A 9,827-nucleotide genomic window follows, 5' to 3' on the forward strand; every position below is an offset into this window, starting at 1 on the left:
GAGTGTTAGCGTTCCCCAGCATGCAAATAGCGCGTTGCGCCCAGTTTGAAAGGACCTCCGGATCAATGGGGTTATTATCCATTTTTGCTTCTTCCGCCAAATCAAAAATTCTGGTGAGAGGGCCCACCAAATCAAGAAGCTTGTCCTGGCAGCCTGACCAGGCTCTATCCACGCCCTTTTTGGGATCCTTGCCGAATTTTGAGAAAAACATCAGCATGTTAGGATCAATTACCGGAGTTGCTGTAATATTATCCGGAAGAGAGGGACGAGGACATTCTGACTTAAGTTTATTATGAGCGGCTTTATCCAGATGATGACGCAAAAAGAAGGAAACATAATCCGCCACATGTTCTGATGGATACCACTCCTTTGAATTTGGATGGACCATGAAGGAGGGATCAAATAAGGGCTCACCAGCCTGGTCTACCAAATCATGAGACACTGGGTGAACGTCACCACAGTCAGAAGGAGAAATTCTACGCCTTTTCTCCAGAGGCCCATAAGTAAATGGATCTCCTGATCCGTCCATATCGCCATCATGGCTGGAAACATTATCATCGTCATCCGTGTCTCGTAACTGTGAAACATACAAAGGGGAAGGAGGGGGACCCGATTTATAGACCTTTCGGGTGGAAGGACCAGAGGAAACACCTTTAGACGATATTGGGAGAGTGGCCGCACGTTTCCTGCTCTTATTAAGAGGCAACTTGGAAGAAGACATCATCTTTGAAACCGAGGCTTCAAAATTTTTGGTAACCTCAGACATGGAAACAGAAACTGCTTGTTGAACAGAGTCCCTTATGAAGGACTTCAAGCTCTCCTGAAACACTTGGGAATCCTCCTCCCCAGCCATAATGTAAAAACACTAGTCAAAAAAATAAAAACAAGCAAATAGCTAAAGCACTGGGCACACAAGGGTTAACTTCTGAAGAAAAACAAGGGAGGAGTGGCTGAAGGGGCGGTACAAGCAAAAGGAGGCGTTTCAGTAGAAACGAAGCAGGCTGAACTGAAGTGGGCAGGGCTTCGACGATGAAGAAAAACGGGAGGAAACCGAGCCAATTGTGCTCAAAAGCAGCCCCAAAACCGTTTGACAACACCGAGCGACTACCGACGAGGTATGGCGGCAGGAGAATGTGAAGAATCTGTGGAAATGCAAAACGCGCGAGCGCGCGTCCTCAACGGCCGAAGACGGCCGTTGAGAGACGCGCTGTGAAAGAAGGAAAAAGACGCGCGTGCACTCAGAATAACAGCGTATGAAGTCAACAAGCTTAAAACCCTACCGGAGCGGTTAAAAAAGCTAATAACTTATCGAATAAATAATGCAGGTACTTATCTTGACTGCCAGCAGCAAGAAAAGAGGACTTGTTGCTCGCAGTTAAGATATTAGTAGTGCATTGTGATATCCCATTGGTTACTACACTATGATGTCATTTTGTGGTTCTTTGTTTCTGGGAACTGTAGTTCTTGCTTGGCTGCTGTTGTAATTAAAGCAAGAAAAGACTGCATAATATGAGCCTCCGGTCTTGTAATAAAATCAAATGTTGCAGTAAAGACATCGCTAATGGCGTCTGCCATGAGAGCCCGATGGCAACGCATCCTGGGTCAGACATACTTCATGGAGCTCTAGAAGAGACACCTAGATTTAAACGCCTCAGAGTAGACACATACAGCACACAAGACAAAACAACTATTACATATGTAATATTGTCACCGGCCATGTAGTATAGAGGATTTTTGCAAAGACATCAGGGGTTAAATGTCACACAACAGATGTTAGCACGTCAGACCGTAATAAGTAAACTTACAAGGGGACGCGAGTAGGTCGATGAACCTTTTGATTTACGCTTGAGATGTTCCCACCATAAAGAAACAATACCAACACTGATCAATAACCAATTTTTCAATTTCAACAATAATCAATAACATTAGTAATCATTAAAAGTCAGTAATTGACACACCATGACCTCGCAGTCATGAATAACCACACCTTTATTTAAAAGTTAGGATGTTTATTTCCCTATATTAACAATGCTAATGTCATGGAGGTTGTCCTCCTCAGGCCAAAACAAAAAAGATAATGACCAGGCATTGTTTTCCTGTTATTTAGAGACATTGTTCTTTTTCACTTTCATTGTCAGAGAGCCTGGAAACTTCCCTTCCGATGATGCTGGGTATAATTATATAGCAAAGGTGTGGGTAATTGTTATTACAGATTTATTGTGTGATAATATAAGACTTTTTTCCAGCCATTACAGGGGTGAAACTCTTCAGTTATCAGTATTGGGGATATTTACAGGCCTATGCTGAGAAAATGTGTGGCCTATTTCTAAACACTGTGTGGGTAAAACTGTCCTCCTCTCGGGGTGATGAATGCTTTGCTTATTTTCATACCATCCCTGATGTAATGTACAGTTTGTACCCAGTCACTACACAGGTATAACCAGGTAGATCTCAGGATGGCGAAGCTTTGGTTACATTCCCTCTCTCCGTAGCCAGATCAGTGTAGCAATGTAAGGTTGTTTTGAAGTCAGATTATATAATCCAAAACTAACTTAAATAAAAAGGTTTTTGTAGAATCTTGGGTTGTCCTGATATTGATTGACTGTCTTTGAGGAACTGTTTTCAAAAAGGTCTAATATATCCTAGAGACTGTGCAGTGAGACAAAGTGTATAGGGGGATAGCGCAACAATGCATCCAGTGCAATAGGACTAAGGTGGGGTGATGGAGCACCCTTATCTTCCCTTCGAGAGGGTCCCCTCAGGTATTGTTACAGCACCGGCTCCTGGGAAGCATTTCATACCTTTTCAAGGCTAATTATTGGATGTGAAAAGCTGCAGAGCCAACGCAAACTAGACTCTAGGAACTTCAGGCATGGAAAATATAGATTTCTAAAAGTTACTTTTCCTTAATTTCTATTAAAAATCCGACCCCACCATTGAATTGGATTTTTATTAACTATTAAAATAGTTGTTTACATTTTTTGGTAACTAGTTCCATCCCCAAAATATAGTATTAGTCTGTACTCTGGTTTTCTAAATAGGACAGCTAGGCATCCCACAGTGGAAAATAGCTTGTGGGTGCTAATCACTGTAAGGACATGTTAACATTAAAGTTCTACATGCCCTATGGTTAAATACCATGTTCCCTGTCTAGCGGACTACAACACCTACATTGGGATGAGTTGTTAATATTTAAAAGGGAGGTTTTTACTTATGGAGAGGGTTTATTTTGACTGATTGAATGGCATCTTCCATATGCTACAGTCAGGCTATAATGATGAGCCTGAAGCCAGGTTTGCACTGTCACTGTAGTGGATGTCACAATATGTGCTGCATAGCACTAGTGACATTTAACTTCCATGTCTTTGGTACACTTTGTACCATATACCAGGACCTTATTGGCAAGTTAACTATGTCATTAACAAGTATGCCAATTCAACCATGTTCAAAGGGGGAGCACAGGCACTTTACTACTTAATAGCAGGGGTAAACTGCACAGAGTTCTAAAACCAGCAAAAATATAGGGTCCATTGTAGTGACTATGCAGAAAAGGCAGATATTCTACAGTTCACATTTATATTGTAGCTCTCTGCATGTCGCCAGTTTGCCCTGCATCAGTCTGCGCCAGGGATACTTCATATCAGTACTGCGGCTGTCTGCATTGTACGAGTCTACCCTGCAGGTTCCTATGATACTTCACATCAGTGCTGTAGTTATCTGCATTACACCAGTCTGCCCTGTGCCAGTCTGTATCTTGACACTTAACATCAGTCCTGTACCTCTCTGCATTGCACCAGCCTGACCTGCACCAATCTACCCCTTTAATACTTCTACACATCCTGTGTGCAGCACTTTGCATTACACCAGTCTATACCTGCAATGCTTCTTGACTACCCTGATGTAGCTCTTTGCATTGTGCCAGTCTACCCTGTGCAAGTCTGTACCTGCGGTGCTTCTTGACTACCGTGGTGTTCAAGTCTGTACCTGTGATGGTTCTACACAGCCTTGGTGCTCTTTCCACTGTGCCAGTCTGCCCTTCTGAGTCAGTTGCTGTCGGGCCTCGCAAACCAGTGGAACTCTGTGTGTTGTTCAGTTAATCCTTCACTCTCTTCAGCTGTTGTAGCTCACTGTAGCAAGGTTGTGAGGCCCTATGGGGTCACTCTGCTCTTCACACTCTCTCTGACAGAGTCTGTGCCTATGTCCCTGAATGTAATGGAAGGTGGAAATGTAACTGAGGCAGAAAAACAACTTTGTCTTGTTTTCACAGACACGTATTTGCGCTATGAACCGCCTCCAAAGCTATTTATCTGCCCGGGGTGACAGACTGGAGTGGGTATTAATGGTTGGTGGAAATGCACACAGGGCGGGCTGCTTCAGAATCTTTTCATTCAAGTGAAGACACACAAATACCCAGATTGATAAAAAAGTAGCTCATTAGCTCTGACGAGCCACTTTTTCTGTGCCACCCTAGAGGCACCTACAACGCCATAGTTGTGCCATATTTAACATAAGGCACACCATGGTGGTAGTTAGAACAATAGCATCAAAATGTTTGACGCTATTGTGGCGCTTTGCTACACTAGCGCCAAAATATTTGATGCTAGTGTAGCAAAGTGCAAGGAGGCGCATTGATTTAAATGGGTGAGTCATTTTAATGCCTGCTCTGAGCAGCTGTGCAAAATGAGAGAAAAAGTGGCACAGTGAAATCTGGTAAATTTCACTGTGCCATTCTTTCGGGCCTACTAACGCCTGAACACCACCCTTGCATACATTATGCCTGGTGCAGGCATAATGTGGCACAAAGGGGTTACAAAGTGGCAGAATGCATGCATTGCGCCACTTTGTAAATATGGCCTGGGTGAAAATGCCACCTTAGCACCGCATTTGCTTTAAAACTGATGCAAATGTGGCGCAAGGTGGCAGTGGGGGATTCTGAAACCTGGCCCAAAGAGAGACAGCCTGCAGGAAGCAGAAAGAGAGCTGCATGTATGTAAGCAGAAGCTGGTCCAGAGATACAGGCGGCTGGATGCAGGGAGACAGATCAGTGTAGTGTACCCAGAACAGTGGCAAACAGACAAAAGCAACTGCAAGTATGTACCCAGAGACAGGTTGAGAGGACAGATGCATGTATGTACCAGAGTGAGCTCCAGAGAGACTGATGGGGACATAAGACTGGGGTAGAGCGAGAGATGGAGAAAGAGAAAGGTGCCTGTGTCGAGTCAGCAGCAGAGAAAATGAAACAAAGGGGCCTCGTGGGATAACCACACACTGCTTCCACACGAAGAACACACAGAGGGTGTGTGAAATGACATAGGCACTGCAGCCCGGCTAGCTCAGTTGGTAGAGCATGAGACTCTTAATCTCAGGGTCGTGGGTTTGAGCCCCACGGTGGGCGTGATGCTTTTTAAAGGCTTCTCCATTTTCGGGTTTAACGTTAACTCTCACCTTTTTCAGATATTTCACTGAGGCTTAAAACTGCACACACACACATCCTGCAGTTTGCCTCACGATTCCCACTGGACTCCACACAAAGCAGCACTTCCCGCCCTGGGAGGCGCCGCTCGGAGCGGTCCTAGGCCGTGCCTTTCCTAGCCTGAGCCGCCCGTGCTTACAGCGAGGTCGGAGTCCGGTCCGTCCTGTCCCCCCACATCCTTTCAAAAAGAGGAGTTTAAGGTCTCAACCCGCTGGTGTTATGATTAAAGTAGGTATGAAAACTACTTTATGTCAGCAGCAGGATTTGATCACGGGACTGGGGAAAATAGTGCTCTTGAATGTGGCGCCTTACACCGCTCAGCCATTCCGGCAGCCTCCGGAACATGCCTCTGGAGGCTGACTGCCACCTTGCGAAACAGGGAGAGTTCACACTGTTCTCTACTGGACATTTAAGTATGTGCCCAGAGACAGGTTGAGAGGACAGATGCATGTATGTACCAGAGTGAGCTCCAGAGAGACTGATGGGGACATAAGACTGGGGTAGAGCGAGAGATGGAGAAAGAGGAAGGTGCCTGTGTCGAGTCAGCAGCAGAGAAAATGAAACAAAGGGGCCTCCTGGGATAACCACACACTACTTCCTCACAAAGAACACACAGAGGGTGTGTGAAATGACATAGGCACAGCAGCCCGGCTAGCTCAGTTGGTAGAGCATGAGACTCTTAATCTCAGGGTTGTGGGTTCAAGCCCCACGTTGGGCGTGATGCTTTTAAAAGGCTTCTCCATTTTAGGGTTTAACATTAACTCTCACCTTTTTCAAATATTTCGCTGACGCTTAAAACTACACACACACACATCCTGCAGTTTGCCTCACGATTCCCACAGGACTCCACACAACGCAGCACTTCCCACCCTGGGAGGCGCCGCTGGGAGCGTGTAGGAGGCTGGACTGGCTTGTAGTGAGTACCAAGGGGTACTTGCACCTCGCACCAGGCCCAGTTATCCCTTATTAGTGTATAGGGTGTCTAGCAGCATAGGCTGATGGATAATGGTAGCTTAGCAGAGCAGCTTAGGCTGAACTAGGAGACGAGTGAAGCTCCTACAGTACCACTAGTGTCACTTGCACAATATCATAAGAAAACACAATACACAGTTATACTAAAAATAAAGGTATTTTATTTTTATGACAATATGCCAAAGTATCTCAGAGTGTACCCTCAGTGAGAGGATAGGAAATATACACAAGATATATGTACACAATACCAAAAATATGCAGTATAGTCCTAGAAAACAGTGCAAACAATGTATAGTTACAATAGGATGCAATGGGGACACATAGGGATAGGGGCAACACAAACCATATACTCCAAAAGTGGAATGCGAACCACGAATGGACCCCAAACCTATGTGACCTTGTAGAGGGTCGCTGGGACTATTAGAAAATAGTGAGAGTTAGAAAAATAACCCTCCCCAAGACCCTGAAAAGTGAGTGCAAAGTGCACTAAAGTTCCCCAAAGGACAAAGAAGTCGTGATAGGGGAATAATGCAGGAAAGACACAAACCAGCAATGCAACAACGGTGGATTTACAATCTAGGGTAGCTGTGGAACAAGGGGACCAAGTCCAAAAGTCACAAGCAAGTCGGAGATGGGCAGATGCCCAGGAAATGCCAGCTGTGGGTGCAAAGAAGCTTCTACTGGACAGAAGAAGCTGAGGTTTCTGCAAGAACGCAAAGGGATAGAGACTTCCCCTTTGGAGGACGGATTCCACTCGCCTTGGAGAGTCGTGCAAAAGTAATTTCCCGCCAAAAGACTGCCAACAAGGCTTGCTAGTTGCAAATCGTGCGGTAAGCGTTTTTGGGTGGTGCTGTGGCCCAGGAGGGACCAGGATGTCGCAAATTGCGACTGGTGAGAGAAGAGACGTCGTTCAAGACAAGGAGCTCTCTCAGCAGCAGGTAGCACCCAGAGAAGTGCCAGAAACAGGCACTAAAAGGATGCGTGAAACGGTGCTCGCTGAAGTTGCACAAAGGAGTCCCACGTCGCCGGAGACCAACTTAGAAAGTCATGCAATGCAGGTTAGAGTGCCGTGGACCCAGGCTTGGCTGTGCAAAAAGGATTTCCGCCGGGAGTGCACAGACGCCGGAGTAGTAGCATGCACCACCAGGAAAACAGTCGAGAAGGCGGCAGGATCAGCGTTACAGAGTTGCAGTAGTCGTCTTTGCTACTATGTTGCAGTTTTGCAGGCTTCCAGCGCGGTCAGCAGTCGATTCCTTGGCAGAAGGTGAAGAGAGAGATGCAGAGGAACTCTGATGAGCTCTTGCATTCGTTATCTAAACTTTCCCCAGAGACAGAGACCCTAAATAGCCAGAAAAGAGGGTTTGGCTACCTAGGAGAGAGGATAGGCTAGCAACACCTGAAGGAGCCTACCAGAAGGAGTCTCTGACGTCACCTGGTGGCACTGGCCACTCAGAGCAGTCCAGTGTGCTGGCAGCACCTCTGTTTCCAAGATGGCAGAGGTCTGGAGCACACTGGAGGAGCTCTGGACACCTCCCAGGGGAGGTGCAGGTCAGGAGAGTGGTCACTCCCCTTTCCTTTGTCCAGTTTCGCGCCAGAGCGGGGCTAAGGGGTCCCCTGAACCGGTGTAGACTGGCTTATGCAGAATTGGGCACATCTGTGCCCATGAAAGCATTTCCAGAGGCTGGGGGAGACTACTCCTCCCCTGCCTTCACACCATTTTCCAAAGGGAGAGGGTGTACCACCCTCTCTCAGAGGAAGTCCTTTGTTCTGCCATCCTGGGACAAGCCTGGCTTGATGCCAGGGGGGCAGAAACCTGTCTCAGGGGTTGGCAGCAGCAGCAGCTGGAGTGAAACCCCAGGAAAGGCAGTTTGGCAGTACCAGGGTTTGTGCTACAGACCACTAGGATCATGGGATTGTGCCAACTATGCCAGGATGGCATAGAGGGGGCAATTCCATGATCATAGACATGTTACATGGCCATATTCGGAGTTACCATTGTGAAGCTATATATAGCTAGTGACCTATATGTAGTGCACGCGTGTAATGGTGTCCCCGCACTCACAAAGTCCGGGGAATTGGCCCTGAACAATGTGGGGGCACCTTGGCTAGTGCCAGGGTACCCTCACACTAAGTAACTTTGCACCTAACCTTTATTAGGTAAAGGTTAGATATATAGGTGACTTATAAGTTACATAAGTGCAGTGAAAATGGCTGTGAAATTATGTGTGCATTATTTCAATCAGGCTGCAGTGGCAGGCCTGTGTAAGAATTGTCAGAGCTCCCTATGGGTGGCAAAAGAAATGCTGCAGCCCATAGGGATCTCCTGGAACCCCAATACCCTGGGTACCTCAGTACCATATACTAGGGAATTATAAGGGTGTTCCAGTATGCCAATGTGAATTGGTGAAATTGGTCACTAGCCTGTTAGTGACAATTTGTAAAGAGAGAGCATAACCACTGAGGTTCTGGTTAGCAGAGCCTCAGTGAGACAGTTAGGCATCACACAGGGAACACATACATATAGGTCACAAACTTATGAGCACTGGGGTCCTGGCTAGCAGGGTCCCAGTGACACATAACAAACATACTGAAAACATAGGGTTTTCACTATGAGCACTGGGTCCTGGCTGGCAGGACCCCAGTGAGACAGTGAAAACACCCTGACATACACTCACAAACAGGCCAAAAGTGGGGGTAATAAGGCTAGAAAGAGGCTACCTTCTCACACAACCCCACCCCCCCAAACGAAGGACAATAAGGCTAACCTTGGCCAGTTGAGACTTTATTGTCTAAGTGGTGATAAGTAGAGAGTAGCTCTGCAATAGACTGGTTACTCCCTTTATCATCCACTATATGGTTACTTCCCTGTGAGGATGTAAACCACCCTGTTTGAAGTTTTTTAGCTAAGCAACAATGTGAAGATGTATTTTCATAGTTTCTATCAGTAAGGTTTAGTTTAGAGCAGTGGGAATTGTCCACTGAACCTATTTGTAATGATGGAAATGCCAGACAGGGATGCTGGCTCAATAACGCCATTGCTGGGCAAAAACTTTGTCCATATGGCTGGAAGAGAGAACAGGGATGCTGTTTCTCTTGAGTTGGAGCAGGGCAGGGATGCTGTCCTATGAGCTCCACACTAGGGCAGGGATGCTGTCCTAAGTGTTGTGAGGCAGTGCAGATTTTCTGCACTAAAGTTTCTCTGGGAGGGTTGGAGGGATGCTCCATGTTAACTAAAATGGTGCTCTTTTTCTCAACAATGTTAGTTATCCCACAGAGAGGTACTTCTACCTCAGGGAGTACAGTTTTGCCAACTGATGATTCCCTTGGAACAGGTGCCACCCCAGGAGAGGTTTCTCCCACCACAGGAATGGTGTCCTGAATG

The 9,827-nt window shown here is 46.4% G+C and overlaps 1 non-coding gene across 1 annotated transcript; it reads left to right on the top strand.

Annotated features, from left to right (window-relative positions):
- The first annotated feature begins 6,118 nt into the window (after positions 1–6,118).
- TRNAK-CUU (transfer RNA lysine (anticodon CUU)) lies at positions 6,119–6,191 on the top strand. The gene has a single exon. It is a non-coding gene; the product is annotated as a tRNA-Lys (tRNA).
- Positions 6,192–9,827: the final 3,636 nt, after the last annotated feature.

This window comes from Pleurodeles waltl, chromosome 6 (assembly GCF_031143425.1).
Source record: "Pleurodeles waltl isolate 20211129_DDA chromosome 6, aPleWal1.hap1.20221129, whole genome shotgun sequence".
Taxonomy (NCBI): Eukaryota; Metazoa; Chordata; class Amphibia; order Caudata; family Salamandridae; genus Pleurodeles; species Pleurodeles waltl.